Source organism: Pongo pygmaeus, chromosome 9 (genome assembly GCF_028885625.2).
Source record: "Pongo pygmaeus isolate AG05252 chromosome 9, NHGRI_mPonPyg2-v2.0_pri, whole genome shotgun sequence".
In the NCBI taxonomy this organism is placed as follows: Eukaryota; Metazoa; Chordata; class Mammalia; order Primates; family Hominidae; genus Pongo; species Pongo pygmaeus.
This window is the reverse complement of record NC_072382.2, coordinates 83,874,418-83,880,266: the sequence shown is the minus strand read 5'-3', so window position 1 is coordinate 83,880,266 and position 5,849 is coordinate 83,874,418. Positions and strand designations below refer to the sequence as shown.

Sequence of the window (5,849 nt, the reverse complement as noted above, 5' to 3'; positions counted from 1 at the left end):
GGAACCCATGCTTTCTTCTTAACCCTTTTCTCTTTCTTAGGCTTTCTATTCTGAATACCACAGAGGAATTATGCCCCAATGGTGTAAAGTATCCAACGGTGTGAAGTATCCATTGTGTAAAATATACCCAATGGTGTAAAGTATCCATTACTTTACACCATTGTGTGTGTAATGGATTAACATCTCACCATTGCATCTAGAAATGGTATTAGCTCTACACCATCGTTATGAGAATTTTTTAAGAAGTCATTCATGATTTTTTTATAGAATTTAATTTTCTCAAGAGACCATTACTGAGAGAGACTGCCAAACATCGTGTCTCTATGGCTTGTGTTTAATTGAACTCTTAACATTATTATCTTTAAAATATCTCTTTTCTTTTCTTTTTAAATAACAATCCCTCGTGATTGCCATTTGTTCTGAGACAAGGTCTCACTCTATAGCCCAGGCTGGAGTGCAGTGGTGCCATTACGGCTCACCGTAAAGCTTCATTAAAAAAGTTTGAAACACCTGCAAACTTCCAAAAAAGTTACATATACAGATTTTTTAAACTTAAACACTTGAGAGTAAGCTGCTGACATAATGTCCCGTTGCCTCCAAATACTTTAGTGCCAATTCTGACAATTCTCCATAACAACAATATATCATCAAAATCAGGAAATTAATATTGGCATATTATTACCATCCAATCCTCAGATCCCATTAGTTACCCCAGTTGCTCCAATAATATGCTTTATAGCCAGAAATTATAATTCAGAATCAAGCCTCGAATTTAGTTGTTATCACTTCTTCAGTGTGGACCAGTTTCTCAGACTTTCCTTAATTTTCATGACTTGAAACTCTTGATAATTACTGGCCAGTTATTTTGTAGAATGTCATTCTGTTTGGGTCTGCATAAAGTTTCCTCATGGTTAGATTCAGGTTATGCATCTCTAGCAGGAATGATGCTGTGTTTTCACAGCATCTTATTAGATGATGTGTGATTTCAATTTGTCCTGCTACTGATGATGTTTACTTTAATCATTTGATTATCTCTGCCAGGATTGTCCAGTTAAATTTACTCATTTTTAACTTTGTAATAAATAAGTATTTTATGGGTAGGGACTTTGAAAATATGTAAATAGTGTGTTTCCCTTTGAACTTCTCATTTATTCATTTATTTTATTCAATTGATTATACTTTGTTACTATTTTTATTTTGCTGCTCAAATTTTCTTTGATTTGGTCAGTATGAACCCCTTTAAGCTGAATTCTCTGTCCTTTTGACGTGGTCCCATCATTCTCTGAGTCCTCCTGTGTCTTTTAGCACAAGATATTCTAGGCTTATCTTGTCATTTCTCTACCCCAGCCCTGAAATCAGCCATTTCTCCAAGGAGCCCTGGTTTCTTTCACTAGAGAGTGGTATCTTAGAAACCACACATTGGTAAAAATTGTACTCATAGCTAGTGAAGTGTTGCTGATCTCAGATCCTCTCAGGGGACAGAGTTAGGAACGATATATATCTTTCCATAATTATACATATATATTTATTTCTACATCTATCACTATATATTGAAAACCATGATGCTTCCAATTTCAGTCCAGTATTACAGGGTTCCTGCTAGTTTTATTCATTTCCATAATTATAACTCTCTTTTCTAACAATGAGAAACCAGCTCTCAATATACTTAATATATTTACTTATTGATCAGTCTCCCCATATGTAACCAATGTTCCATCAATGACACCAACCTTTCTTAGCATGTATTACTTCTCACTCTACTTGGGTGGAAGCCTCCTGTCTTAATCTGTTTGGGCTGCTATAACAAAATGCATAGACTGAGTAGCTAATAAACAACAAAAATTTATTTCTCACAGTACTAGTGACTGAAAAATCCAGTGACTGCTCAGGACCCAGTCTTTTCATTAATAAATGGTGCCTTTTGGCTCTGTCCTCAGATGGTATAAGATGGATGGTTGTTTTCTTCTTTCCCTACTATCACACAGACCTTATGGTTGCTTTCCTTCCTTCTTGCCTATATCATCCTAGGTGTGCTACATATTTATTTTTCCCTTTAATTTCCCTCAAAGCATCATTAAGAAAATTTATGTCTGGTATACTTTCAATAAAGGTTTGTGTAACAAAAGGGGTTACAGCATGTACGTGTAACAACTGACAGCTATCATTGATGTAAATATCAACGGACCATTTCTTGCTCTATGGATTTCTGGCTAGAAATATTTTCCAGCTCACTGTCATGCTTTCTGGCATCGTTTCTCTTCAACTTTCCCCCAACCTCCTAGCTTCTAGCCTCCTTCTTGTACATTCCTGCTACTTATAGACAGTTATTCAATTCTCTCTGTACTTTTACTTTCTCCTTTCTGCCATGACTTGCATTTAAATGTATAATTGTTGTAGTTTATTCAGCATCTAGATATTTCTTAAAGTACATAGTCTATCCTGCTGTCAGTAATTTATGTCTCTGTTTTTGTCTCTTATGTTCTTACAATATTGCTTTATGGAGTTATACATTACAGTCAGTAAAATGTACAATCTGAAGGGAATAGATCAGTACATTTTTTTACATAGATAAAAACTTACATGACCATCATCCAGGAAAAGATTAGAACATTTTCATGACTCCAGAAAGTTTCCTTATGTCTCTTTCCGGGTGATGCCACCCCCTTCCAGAGGTAACCACTATATTGATTCCCATTACCATAGATCTGTTTTGCCTGTTACTGAACTTCACATAAATGGAATTATACAGAATGCACTTTTGTTTCTAGTTTATTTTGCTCAACAAAACAGTTTTGAGATCCATCCTTGTTTTCACATGTTAGTAGTTCATATTGTTGAGTAGGTATAATTCATTGTATAAACACAAAACAATTTCCTCCTCCTTCTCCTTCTCCTTCTCCTCCTTCTCCTCCTCCTCCTCCTCCTCCTTCTTCTGCTTCTTCTGCTTCTGCTTCTGCTTCCTCTTCCTCTTCTTCTCTTCTTCTTCTTCCTTTTTGGTTTGCCAAATTTTTTTTAGTATTCCGTAGTTGTTTAACACACACTTAAAAGATCTTATTTGGGGGAGGCAAAAGGGGAGGTTCTTGCAGATTCCCAAGGAAATGTCAGAAAGGCAAAATGGCCAGCATTATCCGTTTGCTTTTTTGGGTTTACTGTGTGAACAGCATTTTCCGTAATAGGCACCTGATTTCAGGTTTTTTATACTGCGAACATTGAGATTTCAGTTGGAAATATATATTATATATTATAAGTAGCATACCCCAACCACCCTCTAATAGCTAGCTTGTTTGTATGGGCAGAATGATTCATCTCTCCATTTTTTAGATGGCTAGATGTTTTGTGGAAGATCTTAAGAATTGCTTGCCTCGTTTACTGGGAAAAATCCGATAAGAAGTGGCCTTTAGGGACATTTCTACTTGGAGAATTACAACACTAGTACAACAAATCTTAACACATTTAACATTTGCTTGTTGAAAAGCAATGTCATAAACTCAAATAAAATTAAACAATGTTTTACTTTTTTCCTCACAAGAACATAAAAATTATGGAAGGAAACTTAACAGGGAATTTGAAAAAGGTAACACAATTTTTCCTTTTAGTAGTCCTTGGGTAGTTATGACAGAATAGTTTCCACTTTTTGTTTGTTTCTTTGAAATGGGATTTTGTTCCAAAGTTTTGTTTGTTTCTAGTATCTGCTTCTGCCTCCCCCTCTATCAGATTGTCTTCCTCCACGGCCACCACCTTGGTGCTCCGTGGCTTGAACTGCTGTAGGAATCACGTGGAGGAGGGTACCCCTTTCCATAGAAGGAGGAAGCCCTCTTTCTTGTCTGCCAACCCGATCACGACCACTTGAGTAGAGGTCACTTCAACTGCTGAGTAACTGTCTGACTTCCACCATATCCATCACATGAGCTGCTGTAATCATCATAGCGACTGCTTCCACCATAAGCTGGCGGGGGCCCTCGTGTAGGTCGAGCACTACGTGAGTTACCATAACTCTCACATGAATCTCTGTAGGAACCTCCATTTGGATGATCTGAATAGTCACGATCCGACCATATCCCTCTCTATCGCCATAGCATTTTGATGGATAGTCATCATGTGAACTGGAATGACCATAGTCACGGTAAGTATAATCTTGTGGTGGTGGTGTATAATCTCTTGTATCACGAGAACTTGGGTAATCTCTGCTGCAATAGCTGTCTTTAGTAGAATACACATCATCTCTTGGGGACAAATAAATATCTCTGTGAGAGGGCAGCGGTTCCCTTCGAGGTGGACCTCTGTAACTATCTCTTCCACGTGATACGGGAGCTCTTCCTCCCATTCCACTGCTGCTGAGAACTGGTCCTGAAAGTGCAGATCTCTTAGGAGGAGGACTCCCACTTCTTAATGGGGGTCCTCTTTTTACTGGGAGTAATCCCCTGGAAGAACTCATGTTAAAATTCATGGACTATCCACCATCATCCATGTGTCCTCCCCGTGAGGGAGGTCTCCTGGTTCCTCCACTTCCTCCTCTTCCACCTCTAAGACCTCTTGGAGGGCCTCTACTTCTTGGAGGTGGAGGCGGTCCACGTCTACCACTTTCAAATGATGGTTTGGTGGTTTGTTCCACCTTGATGGCTTTTCCATCTAGTGACTTTCCATACATGTCTCTGGCTGCATCCTTATCGTCTCCTGGGCTTTCAAAGGTGACAAAAGCAAATCCTCTTTATCTGTTCGTTTCATCAAGAGTACTTCCACTATTCGTCCATATTTGCCAAATACTACTTCAAGAGTTTTCTCACTTGTTTGCGTATTAAGCCCACAAATGAAGAGCTTTCCTGGGCGATCTGCTTCAACCATTTTTTGTTTGTTTTTGTTTGCCGGTGAGTCAGAGGGGTGACAATGGGTTCAAGCTTCAACAAGCTCGCAGACAGGGGCTTCCTAGCAGCTCAGCACCAGTGGTGGCTGCCCGGTCCGAGGACCGAACCGTGAAGTCACTAGCACTACTGCACAACCAAAACAATTTCTTCTTTGTCTATTCTTCTGTAGCTAGACATCTGGGTTATTTCAAGTTTGGGCTATTATAGATAAAGCTCTTATGAGTATTACAATACAAAACTTTTTGTGAATATTTGTACATGTTTATTTTAGGCATATACCTAACAGTGGAATTGCTTGGTAGATATACGTTTATGTTTATGATAATTGTTAGACCAATTTCTAAAATTGGCTTAACATTGTAGAGTTCCACTCACAATGCATGAAGGTTCAAATTATTCTACCTCCTTGATTACTTTTTGTGGCCAATCTTTTTTTAAAATTTGGCCATTCTGGTGGGTGTGTAATGGCATCTCATTTTGGTTTTATTTTTATTTTTATTTTGAAAAGCATATGTTTTTAGTTTTTATGAAGTTGGATTTATTATTTTGTGTGTGAGAAAGAAAGTGACTTTTGTGTCTTAACTAAAACGCTTTTGCCTACTCCGAGGTCATGAAAATACTCTCTATGTTTTCTTCTAGGATCTTTATAGTTTTAGCTTTCACATTTAGGTCTGTGACACAGATTTAATTACTCATTTATGTGCTGTGAGGTAGGGGTTAAGGTTAATTTTTATAAATTTCAAACATATGTAAAAATATAATAGCATGATGAGCCCCCAAGTACCCATCACTCTGCTTTGATAGTTATCATGGCCAATATTGTTAGATACATTCTCCTCACCCACTTTCCTTAACTCAAACTGAATTATTAGTAAGAAAATTTCTGATATCATACTTTTCATCATTACTATTTCAGTATATATCTCTAAGAGAAAAGGAGTGTTTAAAAAACAATGCAACCACAATACTCCTATTATATCTAAGCAA

At 37.5% G+C, this 5,849-nt stretch overlaps 1 pseudogene; it reads right to left on the bottom strand.

Moving 5' to 3' along the window:
* Positions 1-3,682: 3,682 nt before the first annotated feature.
* Positions 3,683-4,842, bottom strand: LOC129007277 (RNA-binding motif protein, X chromosome-like; annotated as a pseudogene).
* Positions 4,843-5,849: the final 1,007 nt, after the last annotated feature.